Here is a 16,040-nt window from a genome sequence, read left to right on the forward strand (position 1 = left end):
GAGCTCCAAACAAGCAGCAAACACGGCGTTGCAAAGAGCAGAAAGCAGCAAGGGTGCCAGGTGGAAAGGACAGGGTCACGATCACACGGAGATGCCCAAAGCGCGAGCGCACATAACTAAAGGCGGCGCACGCAGTTGGCTTGGGGACTACAAGGCAGCATCTGCGCCTCTTCCCGGGCGCGTCTCTAGGCTGCTTCCGGAGCTACGGGACGCTCTCCGTTGCCTACCAGCCCTTCTTCCTTGGGCTCCCTGCTGTGGGGTACACCCACTTCCTCCTGCAAATTACGCCGCAACTCTTCTCTCCCTTTCCTCTCGCTCCAAAAAGATCACCATCGTATCCCGCCGATTCGGGCTTCCAGCCACGTTGTGATCCACTAGTGAGGTTGCCATCTCGGATGGAGGCATCGCAGTCTCCCTCTCTTGCTCGCTTTGAACTTCGCGCGGACCAAAATAAAAAGATCGCCCGCCGTCATGTTTGGAGCTGCCACTTCCGCGTTTGGAGCTCCAAATGGCGGCGGCACTCCAAACAAGGAAGCGCCAGCTCCAAACGTGGCGGCGGAATGGGCAGAAGGGAAAGCAACAGCGGCGGGTGCCAAAGGTGTCTGCAGCAAAGGTGGGAGTAGGGAGCTCTCTGTGCTTGGCCATGATCGCCCGTTAGGAGCGGCTGGTGGCGAGGAATTCGGGCGCTCCTAACGGCACTCCTAACGGCAAGTCTCCCGCCCTTCCCCTTATTTTGCATATTTTAAAATAGGCCTAAATTTGGGGGGAGGGGCTTAATTTGATTTTATGCCCAAAAAACATGCTGGGCCTTCCTATTGGTGGAGGCCGTATTGTTGGAGAAACACGGTACATTTCCTACCACCTTCATCTTTACAATAATCCACTCTGAAATATTTGGCGAGGCCCATTCCTTCCATGGCCTCATCTGACTCTTACCTGACCATTGCCTAGTTTGCCTTCTGTCTAACAAAGTTCATTTCTGTGCACAATTACAGTTCTGGGGCCATATCCCTCTATTCCTTGTTTTTGCAAATTTAGCTCTTCATTATTTTTTTCTTGTGGTAATAATGTCTAAGTAACAATGGATGCCTGGATAATGTTGTACCAGTATAACCTTTGTGTGTACTCATGGTGAGAAATAGAATTTGCCACTTATTTCTGTCTATAAATAAGTCTCTTCTAAGTCTATTTTGCTGAAATGGTTTCACACTGCAAAAAAATGTCCTTGATTCTAGGCAAGGGTATTGCTCGGTCTATAATACCAGAATAATGATAATTTTAATATCACCACAGAACCTGTCAGTTTCTTTCTTTATCACTTCTGGAGCCACAGATGTGGCTTTCAACTCTTGAAAAATTATCTTCAGTTTCCATATTTTTGCATATGGCATATGGAACTACACGTGCTTGATGAAAACTGAATGTGTCACTTTCCTGTAATGTTTCTTTGCCCTTAATTTGCTCAAGTGTACTAATGTCATCTTTGAACACAACTGCATTGTTATTCCATATCCTTCTACTTCTGCTGGGTGGACTTCAAGGCAGGAAGTATAGGATGCAGGCTGTTGGTGGAACTCCAGGCAAGTGGAACTCAGAGCTTCGTGAATCAGCTTATACAACATTTCAATCCAACACACATTGCTGGACTTTTTTATTTTACAATTACAGTTATCCCTCTAATAGGAATCTAATAGTGATCTTTTTTTTTTCTTTGATATCATTTTTAAATTGTATCTCTGATTTAGCATCTCTGAAAATGCTGCTCAGTATCATAGTGATATAATTGATCCAGTTGCACTGAAATAGTTTTGCTATTATCTTCTGGTATAAGTCATATTTAATCAGTGGAACGACTTGCCTACAGAAATTGTGGGTGCTCCAATGCTGGAGGTTTTCAAGAAGAGATTGGACATTTGTATGAAATGATATATGGGTTTCCTGTTTAAGCAGTGGGTTGGAATAGAAGACCTCTAAGGTCCCTTTCAACTCTGTTATTTTGTTAAGCTAAACAAGAAGAGGAAAGACAATTAATATGGTATGTTCTTGAACATACACACAATTTCAAGGAGAAAGTTACAAATCCTTAAAGCCCTGAGCCTCACTGAGAGCGAAGCAGAAGAATTATAGAAATAAGTTAAAGTTGCTAAGAATGAATATGAAAAGAGACTTGTCAAAAATGAATTATAGAATAACAGTGTTGGAAGGGACCGTGAAGGTCTTCTATCTAGTCCAATCCCTTGCTCAGGTAGGAAACCTTATACTATTTCAGACAAATCGTTGTCCAGCCTCTTCTTTAAAAAGAGATGAAGAAACAGAAGAAAGCAAATTAAATGTTTCTACTATTTGTTTCCATTACAACTTCAGTTATACACACAGAATTCTTTATTATCACAGTCCCTTACCTGATTGTTTGTGTACTGTTTACAGAAATACGGATCATCATTGAAACATCGTATTAGTAACTTCTTAATATAACAAGTAGGCTTATTATTTTAGATTCCTATGGTTCTAAATGGATGTGAGACATAGCTGTTAGTTCAGTGCTGAAAGTCATATCAATATCTCCCTTTTGCATATCTTTCTAAAATCCAAAATTTACATGAAAAATTTTAATCTGTTTTTTTTTTTAAATTATCCCTATGTTTTTCTTCAAAACAGTTATACATACCATCTATCTACTGTAAAAATAGTAGGTCAAATCAGTTGATTGCTAATAGATTTCTATATTTGCAATATTTCTTTAATGTTATATAGTAATTTTGCAACTATAGAGATAGAAGGTTATAAATTGTGGACCTACTTTGCAAAGAGAGGAATAACTATTATTGCTGAATAATTATCAATATTCAGCTGGGGGAGGGTTATTTTATGTATATGTTTGACATACTGTTTTATATACACCTTTTTTGTCTTTGTTGTTATGTACTCTTTTTTCATTTTGTATTTTAAGATTGTAAATCTTAGAGAATAAACAGGCATACATGGCCTAATTCTTTCTGTAGAAAAGATCAAAAGTTTCTCTCCCAAACAGTGGAGAAAATACAGTATCTCAGTATTTTTGCACTGTAAAATAAATCTATTGAATCTCTTTAAAAAATTCTTAAAATACCATGATCTGACAAAGAACACTATATCAGTGGCTTTCCAAAGTTTGGCTAGAAGTAATTGACCAAACCAGCTTATAGTAGCAAACTTTAGTAATAATAGTTATTATTATTATAAGCAAAGCTAGTACAAATAGTAATAAGGCACCTTGGATGCAATCCCAAAACAATTAGAGCATCACTCGAACATCTTGGCATTGACAAACTCACCATCAGTCAATTGCAAAAGGCAGCTTTACTTGGAACAGCTTTATATCTTGCAACAATATCTGTAGCACCATCAAGCATCCACATCTGCCTATCCCAGGTCCTTAGGAAAAATTCCACAGGCAGACAAAAATGACAAATCCAGTCTGAACATCTAGCTGATTGTGTGAAGAACCATAATGTATATTTGGGATAGTTGTATTTAAAAAAATGTTAGGGCAATGTTACTCATAGATAAAGCTTATACATTCAATAGAAATATGAGAAAGGAAGGAAGGAAGGAAGGAAGGAAGGAAGGAAGGAAGGAAGGAAGGAAGGAAGGAGGGAGGGAGGAGTAAGACAATACATGAAAAAAGAAGAGTAGTTTAGAAGGAATGATCCAGTAAAACATATCTTAGGGCAGCCATGAAAACTGCACAGACAGATAAACATTCTAGTAAAGATTATATTCAAAATCTTAACATCCACCTTCTGAAAACTTTTTAAACAATTTCATAAATAATGGAATAGAACAGAATATGTCAATGTGTCCTTTTTCAGCCCACTGTTGGCTGCTTTGTAAGATGTTTCTGGCTGTCTCCACACAAACATGCAGGCACCAACCTTTCCCAGTAAAGTGAAGTGGCTGGGCATGCACTCACATGTGGGGTTAGTTAGGAACAACTTAGAAAACACCTGGACATGGTAGGGCTGGTTTAATGATTCAGAGAAAAGTTCTTCGTATGCATTCCCTCATGTTGCACAGCATTTTCTCCAAAACATTTCCAGAGATCTAACGACTACCCCTGATAATGTAACCAATAGACAAACACCGATGCAATAAGATAATGTAATCATAGCACTCATAGAAGTAAACATAACTTTAAGAATGTGCAGCTGTGAACAAGGTAGCAATATAATACTTGGACACTGTTTCCTCTGTAAACCTACTACTTAGGACATTTAATAAAGCTTTAAGTGAGTGAATTGTGAGTGTTGCTATGGTAGTTGGAAAATAAGGAATGCTTTCAAGAAGAGCTACAGACAAAGTTTCTCCACTGAAGTTAAGAACTTGTTATGGTCAAATCTTTCCACTGATACTAGAAATCGTTCTTAACTTCGAATGAAGGATGAAATTTCTCTGAAAATGGAAAAATGGTTCTGCAGCTTTCCATATATTACTATACAATAATTCACAAAGGCCTTGCCACCAGAGTCAGTAAGAAGAGATGCCAAATCTGGAAGGTTTACATTTTCTCATCCATTTGCATACAGTACATTATTATTAATAAAATGCACATTTGAATTTTCCAGATGTTAAACTGGGATTTTTGCATTTTCCAACTCATTTGCGTGCAACAGAATTCAAAATATGTACTTTTCCAAGTGTTGTGCCACAGTTCCTCAGTTTAACAAATTGTATGAAGTGGTTATGTTTATTAGGAAGTTCACACGAAAATGTATATGGTATGTATTCATGGAAAGAAAAATAAGCAACATATTGAAATGAACCTCAGGCTGGAGAGGGAAGAAAACAGAGAATAAAGGAAGAATCTGAAATGAACAAATGCTTTCATCCTTTATTTCTAATTGTTAAGAAATTCTATATGTAAGGATGAGGAGTTGCCTCATCCTTACATATAGATTTGAACTACGCCGCCTACAGTTGGACTTAAGCGTAGTACACAAAATTATCTGCTACAATGTCCTACCAGTCAATGACTACTTCAGCTTCAACCACAACAATATAAGAGCACACAACAGTTAGAAACTCAGTGTTAACCGCTCCAAACTTGATTGCAGAAAATACAACTTCAGCAACAGAGTGGTCAATGCCTGGAATGCACTACTTGACTCTGTTGTTACATCCTCAAACCCCATTCCTTTAACCTTAAACTATTCACTATTGACCTCACCCCATTCCTAAGAGGTCTGTAAGGGGTGTACATAAGTGCACAATCATGCCTACCATCCCTGTCCTATTGTCCCCATTTATTCATACCTACTCATGTTTATACTTATATCTTGTAAGTGATTGATAAATCAAATAAATAAATAAAATAAAATAAAATAAAACTTCTCCTGAGAAGCCATCAACCACATCTCAGATTACTAGCATGGGACTACTGTGGGAAAATTATCTAAGGGAGAAGCAATGGACCATATTCCCTAAGACAACCCAGGGCTGTTTACTAAGTACTATCCCAAATTGATACAGGGTCCACTTTAGACCACAGTAGAAGTTGGGTGGAGCAATGGAATACACTTCCTCACAATCTATGGCTTTCTCATAGAGAAAAGGTGATGGTGGCTTCTGGTATGCTGGCAAGGGAGGAGAAAACTGGAGATTTAAAGAAGACCATGAAGTGGTTTTTAGATACCAATAACTTTTGAAGGGCTGTTGATAAAGTTCCTACAATGGATCTCATCTGGAGAGGAAGTTTTTTCTATGTAGTTATAAAGATGATCCTATTTCACTGAAGATAATAAGCAGGTACTTTTGTGTATTCATTTTAGTTGTTATGTATGGAGATTCATTCATTCATTAAATTTATATGCTTCCCATTTAACTACCCAAGGTGACTCTGGGAGGCTTACAATGTATTTCACTGAGCTAGGAAGTCTCAGTGCAGGAATCTATTTGTGATGGAAGCATCCACAAAGAGGAAAGACATTTGGCACAAAATGACTTTGACAAACAATCACAGGGACAATTAGGTCATGGATGCACCTTTAGTTCAGCTTGTGTCTAAACAAAACTATAGAGAGAAGAGTTCACACAGGCATGAATCAATCAATGAATTAATTAAAGGTCTGGCTGCAGTTGCCTCATAGCTGCTTTGGGACCCAGACCAGTCTGTTGGAAGCATTGCAAGCACCGCAACACACAGGTCATAGGTGTGAAAAACAGACCATGTGTGTTTCTTTTGTAATGAAAAGAAAAAAAAACTACAACTATTTCTTTCACTGAGAAGTATTGATAAGCAACCCAAGGTGCACCAGGAGAGTTCCAGGTGATTTTTAAAAAAATCTTCAATGATGTCATACTATAGAATATGTATTTCTTGTTATTCACAGTTATTGAACAGCTTTTAAAGTTGGGTTTTTTTTCCCTAGGAAGAAAGGCATTGTATTTCATTGCCCCAGTGGTCTTCTGTTTGGAGAATCTCATCTGCTATCATCAGGCTTCTGTATTGTGTCCGTCTGTGAGTCAGACTTTTACAGTGGTTTCAGATTTAAATTTGGGGCAGCCTATTGCTGTGCCAGAATGGTTTTTTCGTCATCCTGATTGGTTGGGAGTCTTGGTCTGTGTTTATTGGTCTCGGAGTTTGCTGTGTTCTGCTTGACTGGTGTCTCTAATATCTTCTGTCTGTTTTTTTGGCTCTTTTTGTATCTTGATTGGCTGGCAGCATTGTGTTACTTTATTGGAGGCCTTTAGTGCAGCTTGGCTTCGGGTAAATGGACGGCTATCATTAGTTAGGAAGCTGGGTTTCATCTGGGTGCCTGGTTGGGATGTGTTTGAGCTGGAGGTATCAGGGGGGATCTGTTTGTGCCCAGCTGTTTGCCTGGCTTGTGGTGTGGAGATTTTTTTTTGTTTGTTTGTTTGTGAGTGCAGGCTTCCAAATGATTGACAGCCTGGTGGAATCATCTCTTCTGTTCATGCTTTCTGGTCTTTTTTCAATCTCTATGGCTTCTCTGATGATTCTGTGGCTGGAATTTTCTATAGTGGCTAGGGTTTTGGTGCCATTGAAGTTGATGCTATGACCTGTGGCTTCCATGTGTTGGACTAGTGAGGAAGTGTGTTCCAGCTTTTTGACTGCATTTTTGTGTTCATCCAGGCGGGTGCTTATTCTTCTATTGGTCTGTCCAATGTATGTGGCCGGGCATGATGCACAGGGGACTTCGTATATGCCTTGGTTTTCCAGGTCAATTTTGTCTTTGGGGTTTCTGAGGATGGCTGCTATTTTTCTGTCTGTTTTGAAGGCAGTCTTGATGTGGTGTCTGTATAGTATCTTACTAATTTTGTCTGTAGTGCCTCTTATGTAGGGCAGGACAGCTGTTCCATGGGTCTGTTCATCTTCTGGGTCTCTATTATGTCTCAGTGTGTTTTTGTGGATCAAGTTGGTGATTTTGCTTTTGTGGAAGCCGTTGGCTGTCAATATTTTAGTCAGGGTGCATAGTTCAGTCTTAATGTGTGTCTTGTCTGCCAGGCGTTTGGTTCTAGTAATTAGTGTTTTAGCCATGGAGTTTATCTGTGCTGGGTGGTGGTGGGATTGGGCGTTGAGGTAGCGGTTGGTGTGTGTTTTCTTCTGGTATATGGTGTGTCCTAGTGTGCCATCTGTTTTTTTGTAGATTAGTACATCTAGGAATGGTAGTTGTTTGTTTGTTTCTGTTTCCATGGTGAACTTGATTTTGGGGTGTGCGCTGTTTAGGTGTGTTAGGAAATTGTTTAGGTTTTCTTGTCCATGGGGCCAAATCACGAATGTGTCATCGATGTATCTTAACCATAGTTTGGGTTTGAGGATGCCATTGGCCAGGGCTCTGGATTCGAATTCTTCCATGAACAGGTTTGCAATGACAGGTGACAGTGGTGATCCCATGGGGGCTCCTTCTATTTGTTTGTATCTTTGTCCTTTGTATATGAAATATGTGTTGGTTAAGCAGTGTTCTGTTAGTTCCATGAGGTGTTTAGCTGGTTGGTATTTATTTTTGATGATTTCAAGGGTCTCTTTTATCGGGACTTGAGTGAATAGTGAAACCACGTCAAAACTTACAAGCAGATCTTCTTGCTCCACGTGTAGATCTTTGATCATTTCCAAGAAGTGGTATGAGTTTTGTACATGAGAAGCTGCTGTTTCAGCATGGGGCTGTAGCTCTTTTGCTAGGTGTTTAGCTAGGTTTTGTAGTGGTGCTCCTCTGGAGCTGACTATGGGTCTGAGAAGTATGCCTTCTTTGTGTATTTTTGGGAGGCCGTATAGTTTGGGGCATCTGGAAGATTTCTCTCTGGGTATGATCGTGTGTTGGATCTCTTTGCTTATGTGGCTGGTTATAATTTTCTTCTTGGTTAATTTTTCCAGATATGTGGTTGGGTCTGTGTTTATGGGTTTGTATGTGGAGTCTTGGAGTAGGTGTTAGGGTTTGGGGATTAACCTCTAGAAGAGTATTGCAGCAGTAGTCAAACCAGGCAGGGCCCCAGAGTATACACACACTGAACACAAACACTGTTTGTAGTTTAAATAGTTTTTAATCCAGTTAGAGTTTAAGCATTGTCATTCAGTCCATTAAGTCATTCACCGTATTTCCATCCAGTAAGACTCACTAGTATAGTCCAAGTTAAGAGTCTTGCAATATCTTTATCAGCCGATAAAGATATCTTCTCCTCCTCCGGTTTCACTCTCCAGAGAAACAAACGCTGGATATTCAGCAAACAGTAGCAAACAATAACAGTTCAGTCACAGGCACTCACAGTCAGTAATCACAGTTAGTCACAGCAAGACACAGTTAGTCGCAGCAGCACACAGTTACAGCAGCACACAGTTACAGCCAGTAAGCTTTCCAGCTTCTAATGCTTCCTTATATTGTAACTTCTAACCGCACCCTTAATCGGCTAATTGCCTGCTGCATTTTGCTTAAAGTGATAAGCACTTAAACCATGATATATAAGTTTTATATATTTATTCACCCAAACCATATTTGGTATCAATGTTATACCTAACATACTCCCCTTTTGGGTGAAATAAATATATAATACCTTTACAATCTAATCCCATATTTTTCACAACTCTCCTGGTGCTTACTGGCACCTTGGGCTTTAGTAAAATTATCAGCTAAATTGTCCTCCGACATACAGTACTCTAGCTGAATCATCTTACTTCTTACAGATTGTCTCACGTTTAGGTATCTTAGATCTGTATGCTTGCTCCTTGTTTTTACTCCAATATTTGTGGCCATTTGAATTGCTGCCTGATTATCTTCATGTATAATTATAGGATAATCTACTGTTATACCTATATCAATTAACATTTGTTTATACATTATTAATTCTGTACATAACAATGATAAACAGGAGAATTCTGCCTCCATAGTAGACAAACTTATATGCTGTTGTCTTATTGACTTCCAGCCTATTAATGTCTTACCCAGCATTATGGCTGTTCCTGAAGTCGACTTTCTAGTGTCTCTTTCTGATGCAAAGCTAGCATCTGCATAAGCACTTAAAATTAAATCACCCTTTGGTTCTAAATACAATGAATAATTCATTGTCTTTTTAAGATATCTTAATATCCTCTTAGCTGCATTCCAGTGTCTTTCACATGGTGCAGAATTGAATCTAGCCAACTGATTCACGCAGTACGATATATCTGGTCTAGACCAATTACTAATATAACTCAAACTACCAATTAAAGATTGATAAATCACCTTATCAAACTCAGGGCTTTGTACATCAGTGTTGCTAAACTCCTGACTCATTGGAGTCTTAGCTGGCTTACAAAGCTCCATCTTGTAATCTTTTAGTAATTTGCTTATCTTATCTTCCTGAGATATCTTAAAACCTTTCTGAGTTTTCTTTATATTCAAACCGAGATACTTCTTTATCTCCCCTAATTGCTTGATCTTTATTCTCTTTCCTAATGATGCTATTATTTTATTTGCTTCATCATTAGTTTCAGTTATCAATGCAATGTCATCTGTGAATAGTAATAATAATGATACTTTCCCATTTGTCTCCCTCTTAAACAGACATGGATCGGCTAAACCAGCTTTAAATCCTATATTGTCTAGTTCCTTTACAATATACTGGTTCCATTCATAGCCTGATTGTTTAAGACCATAGAGGCTTTTCTTTAACAACCAACAATCATTATTATCCTTATTTTCACTTTTAATACCAACAGGTTTTTTCATATAAATAATATGTTTTAATGGGCGTGCAAGTAAGCAGTTTCACATCTAAATGGTTAACTATATAGTTTTTACTAGCTGCCCACACTAAAGCTGCCCTCAAGGTTGCTGCCTTAAGACTAGGTGCAAACACCTCATCATAGTCATTGGCATTCTGCCTAAAACCTTGGGCTACTAACCTTGCCTTATGGATTAAATTACCATCTTTATCTATTTTTACCTTAAATATCCATTTGCAGCCAATGGATTTCTTTCCTACAGGTAATTTGGCATTTTCATACACCTTCATATCTCTTAATGAATTCAGTTCCTTATTCATTGCTGCATACCATCTTTCTTTTTCCTTAGTAGGATACTTTTTAATTTCTTCAACAGAATTAGGAACTTGATTAATCTGGCACACTGTGTTAGCCTGGTACCTATCAGGCGGTCTAGATACACGTGTAGTTCTTCTGGGAATTACAGGGCTTACAGGAGGACTTTGTTGAACTACTACCTGTTCATCTTCCTCATCCTGTTCAGCTATTGAATCTGTTTCTTCCTTTATGGGCACTATTTCATCCTGTATTTGTCTCTTTACTTTATTTTTAAAGTTACAGGGATAACTAATGGGATTTCTATAGGATTCAATAATTACATCTTTATTGGCATCCTGTTCTAATTTCTCCCATCCTTCATGTTCTAGAAATTGGGCACTAGCACTATATAACACTTTAGATGTGCCTTTCTCCCAAAATCTATATGCCCTATGGTTTGCCTGATAACCAACGAAGAAAAATCTTTTAGCTCTATGTTGCCCTTTTTTCTGAGTTGTGCAGGAATATGCACCCATGCTGGTGCACCAAATGTGTGCAGGTAACTTAGGTCAGGTTTCCTGCCATGCCACCTGGTGAATGGTATTTCACCTGTTGTTGTATTAACAACGTTGTTCAATATGTTATTAGCACACATTGTAGCCTCCCCACAAAGAATCAGGTAACCCAGAATCATTTAACATTGTTCTAACCATTGCCTGTAGTGTTTGGCCTCTTCTTTCAATAAAAGCGTTATGTTCTGGCCTGTATGGAGCAGACTTCTTATGCTCTATTCCAGCTACTTTAAGTCTGTTCTGGAATTTGTTATTAATAAATTCCGTACCATTATCTGTCACCAGGGTTATCAGTTGTCGCTTAGACTTTCTTTCAGCAAACCTAAGCCAATTGAAAAATGTTGATATGTTTCAGTTTTGCTTTTCATTAAATAGCAAAACCCATATCTAGAATAATGGTCCATAATGCTCAGTATATATCTAGCACCCCCATACTGGGTTTCTTTGGACCTATGATGTCTGCAAATACCACTTCTAAAGGTTCTTTTGTTTTGAAACCATTTAGCCTATTTGCAGGCAATACTTTGCTCTTATCTTCACAGCAAACATTACAACGCAAATATTTATCACAAGGTTTTAACCTTATTCCTTCAGATAACTCAACTGTACGTTTTAGCATTTTAAAATTTACATGCCCCAAACGCCTATGCAATAAATGGATACATTCTTCATGAGGCTTTATATTATTAAATACAGTTTGAGCCTCCCCTTTCTTACTATTATCTAAGACATATAATGTTCCATTTAAAGCTGCAGTTACCCTTTTGTTATCTTTTTTCAATTATGCAATTATTATCCTTAAAAGTAATTACATAACCTAATTTATCTAATACCCTTACTGAAAGCAAATTAAACTTTAGTTGCGGTACATACAACATTTTTATATCCTGGTTTATGTACGGACAACGTGCAAAACCTTGACCTTTCGCTTTCAGGTTCCAGCCATTGGCAAGAGATATATGTTGAGAGCTTTTAGACATTTTTATAAATTTTGTCTTATCTCTTGTGATGCAGTGGGATGCGCCACTGTCAACCACCCATAGATTATTCTTCACATCAGAGTTGCTAAACGTGGCTAGTTCAAATGCTTTCTTTGGCTTTTTTACATTCTGGCTTTTTCTCTTTTTGCAGAACTTTGCCAGATGTCCTCTGCTTCCACAATTAAAACACTTTTTAATTGTGTATGCCGTTGAAGATAAATTCTCTTCTTCCGGGTGCTTTACTTTGCTAATCTGGTTTCTTTCAAGCTTTGAAGATAATTTCTCTTCTTTCTTATCTTCTCTCAGCTCGTCACGCTCACGCCTTCTTCTGGCTTCTTCTAGTAGCCTGCCTGTTATCTCGGTTAATGAGAGGCTTTCTTTTGGCAATACTTCCAACGAAGTCACATAGTCATCATAGCTTTGATCTAATGAAGATAATATTATGTAGACTTGTTGCAGTTCATTAAATATAAGCTCTTTTTCTTGCAAATCTTGAAAAATGCTCTTCATACAGTTTAAATGAACTAACATATCTCCATTCCTCTGAAGATGCGTTCGAAAAAGCTTCCGTGTAAGATTTATATGTGCTCCTACACTGTCCCGAACATAAATCTTCCTGAGGTTCTCCCAGCAGTTTGCAGCATTTTCTTCTCCACGAATATGGACAAGCTGCTGATCACAGAGAGTCAGTCCTATGATGCATAAAGCCTGCTCATTCTTCAGTTTAAAGTCTTGTAACTTTTCGTTATCATCATCATTAGCAGGATCCCAGCTACTCACATCTGGTGGGTTTGCTATAATGTCCCACAAACCTTCTCTGCGTAGAAGTAAACTACATTTCATTGACCATGAAACATAGTTTGTTCCATCCATCCTGGATATCATGGACAGTTGTGACAAATTTACTTGTGCCATTGCTCTTCAGATATTTTGACTATTTTAAACTAATTAAAACAGTTTGTTTTTACAGTAATGTGCAACTCACACCAACTCTCTGCTATATCCTGGTTAGTTAGACTATGCTGCTGGGCCCATAACCAATGTTAGGGTTTGGGGATTAACCCCTAGAAGAGTATTGCAGCAGTAGTCAAACCAGGCAGGGCCCCAGAGTATACACACACTGAACACAAACACTGTTTGTAGTTTAAATAGTTTTTAATCCAGTTAGAGTTTAAGCATTGTCATTCAGTCCATTAAGTCATTCACCGTATTTCCATCCAGTAAGACTCACTAGTATAGTCCAAGTTAAGAGTCCTTGCAATATCTTTATCAGCCGATAAAGATATCTCTCCTCCTCCGGTTTCACTCTCCAGAGAAACAAACGCTGGATATTCAGCAAACAGTAGCAAACAATAACAGTTCAGTCACAGGCACTCACAGTCAGTAATCACAGTTAGTCACAGCAAGACACAGTTAGTCGCAGCAGCACACAGTTACAGCAGCACACAGTTACAGCCAGTAAGCTTTCCAGCTTCTAATGCTTCCTTATATTGTAACTTCTAACCGCCTTAATCGGCTAATTGCCTGCTGCATTTTGCTTAAAGTGATAAGCACTTAAACCATGATATATAAGTTTTATATATTTATTCACCCAAACCATATTTGGTATCAATGTTATACCTAACAGTAGGTCTGTCAATTTTGTTTCATAGTCTTTTCTGTCCATTACTACAGTGGCATTCCCTTTATCTGCTGGGAAGATGATTATGCTGCTGTCTCTTTTCAGGGTTTGTAGCGCTTTAATTTCATTTTGCTGTAAGTTGCTTTTTGGTGGTTTGCTTGTGCATAGGATGTTGGTAACTTGGTGTCTTATTTTATCAGCTTCATCTGTATTTAATTTAGTTAGGCTGGATTCTACTGCACATATGATGGATTCTGTGGGGATTTTTTGGGGTGCTATAGCATAGTTGAATCCTTTGGTTAGGACTTCTGTTTCTGTTTTGGTGAGTTCTCTGTTGGAAACATTGTACACTAATTGTTTCAGGTGTTGTTGTGAGTTGTTGGGGGTTTTCTTGTCATGTTCTAATTTCTTTAATTTTTTCAAAAGCTTTGCCTGTTTGTAAGTGCTTGAAGATTCAGCTCTCCAAGTTGTGAGTTGTTTTATCTTGTCCCAAAGTAGAGGGTGGATTTTGCTGCTCAATTCCAGGTGTAGTGCTAGCAAATCTTTGTTTAACTGATCTAATTGGAATCTCTTACTGTGGAGCTTGTTCCTTAGTAGAGCCATTTCAGTTCTTTTCAGGATACGTTTAGTGGCTGCTGTGCTTTGATGAAATTTTAATTTGAAGCAGGTTGGTGTAGTATTGTTATCTCTGCAGCTGCGTAGGAATTGGAGGTCACATAGTATTCCTGCTCTTTTAATTTCTTTTAATCTCCACACCACAAGCCAGGCAAACAGCTGGGCACAAACAGATCCCCCCTGATACCTCCAGCTCAAACACATCCCAACCAGGCACCCAGATGAAACCCAGCTTCCTAACTAATGATAGCCGTCCATTTACCCGAAGCCAAGCTGCACTAAAGGCCTCCAATAAAGTAACACAATGCTGCCAGCCAATCAAGATACAAAAAGAGCCAAAAAACAGACAGAAGATATTAGAGACACCAGTCAAGCAGAACACAGCAAACTCCGAGACCAATAAACACAGACCAAGACTCCCAACCAATCAGGATGAAGAAAAAACCATTCTGGCACAGCAATAGGCTGCCCCAAATTTAGTATTTTCCCACGTCATTATAGTTGTGCTTTTAAAGTTGTGGTAACATTTTGGCAGAATCTCATCTGCCATCATCAGGCCATCATAGTGTTTGTCTGTGAGTCAGACAATGGCTTCCACAAAAGCAAAATCACTGGCTTGATCCACAAAAGCACACTGAGACATAATGGAGACCTAGAAGATGAACAGACCTATGGAACAGCTGTCCTGCCTTACATAAGAGGTACTACAGACAAAATCAGTAAGATACTACACAGGCATCACATCAAGACTGCCTTCAAAACAGACAGAAAAATATCAGCCAATCAAGAAAACACCAATCAAGCAGAACACAGCAAACTCCAAGACCAATAAACACAGACCAAGACTCCCAACCAATCAGGATGAAGAAAAAAACATTCTGGCACAGCAGTAGGCTAGCCCCAAATTTAAAACTGAAACCATTGTAAAAGTCTGACTCACAGACGAACACAATACAGAAGCCTGATGATGGCAGATGAGATTCTGCCGAAACGTTGCTACAACTTTAAAAGCACAACTATAATGAGGTGGGAAAATACCCGAACAAAGCTGAATACCCCTCCCCCCCACACACACATATAATTCTATAATGTACAATTGACATGTAGAGTTTTTGCATACCTGAGGGATTCAGACCTCTGTTAAGTGTTAACCAATGTAGGTAGGCTGGAATATCAGTAGTCACTAGTTCCTGTTCCTCACTTCAGGCATGGAATTTGTTTGCACATCAGCATAAGGTTTAAGAATCAGGGGAAAAAAATACATAGTCCTTCAGTTTTGGGTCTGTAGTATCCATCTGTGTATGTTATACAGAAAAATGTATTTCTTTTAATGTGGTTGCAGTTAGACCCAGTACTCTTCAACATCTTCATAAATGATTTAGATAGGAGGATAGAACGGGTACTCATCAAATTTGCAAATGACATTAAACTGGCAGGAATAGCCAACACTCTAGAAGAGAGGCTCAAGATTGAGGTGTACCTTGATACTGGGCCTTACCTAACAAAATGAAATTTAGACAAGGTAGAGAATGTACAGAAATGTAAGGTTTTGCATTTAGGCAAGAAAAATGTTGAGGTACAGAGTGGGTGAAACCTGGAGTGGACAATCGTTTAAATATGAGCCGGCAGCCAACACAAACTTAGCTTACATTAACAGAGGGATAGAATCAAGATCATGTGAAGTACTAGTACCACTCTATTAAGGCTTAGTAAAACCACACTAAGAATACTGCATCCATTTTGGGCCACCATATTGTATAAAA

General features: G+C 38.7%; 1 long non-coding RNA gene across 1 annotated transcript; it reads left to right on the plus strand.

The window, feature by feature from the left end:
* The first annotated feature begins 6,881 nt into the window (after window positions 1-6,881).
* On the plus strand, window positions 6,882-13,932 carry LOC148132926 (uncharacterized). Its single transcript, XR_015750873.1, has 2 exons — window positions 6,882-8,419; window positions 13,672-13,932. It is a non-coding gene; the product is annotated as an uncharacterized LOC148132926 (long non-coding RNA).
* The last annotated feature ends 2,108 nt before the right edge of the window (window positions 13,933-16,040 follow it).

Source organism: Notechis scutatus, chromosome 1 (assembly GCF_049901735.1).
Source record: "Notechis scutatus isolate UNSWTSFEM ecotype Mainland chromosome 1, rNotScu1.2, whole genome shotgun sequence".
Lineage (NCBI taxonomy): Eukaryota > Metazoa > Chordata > Lepidosauria > Squamata > Elapidae > Notechis > Notechis scutatus.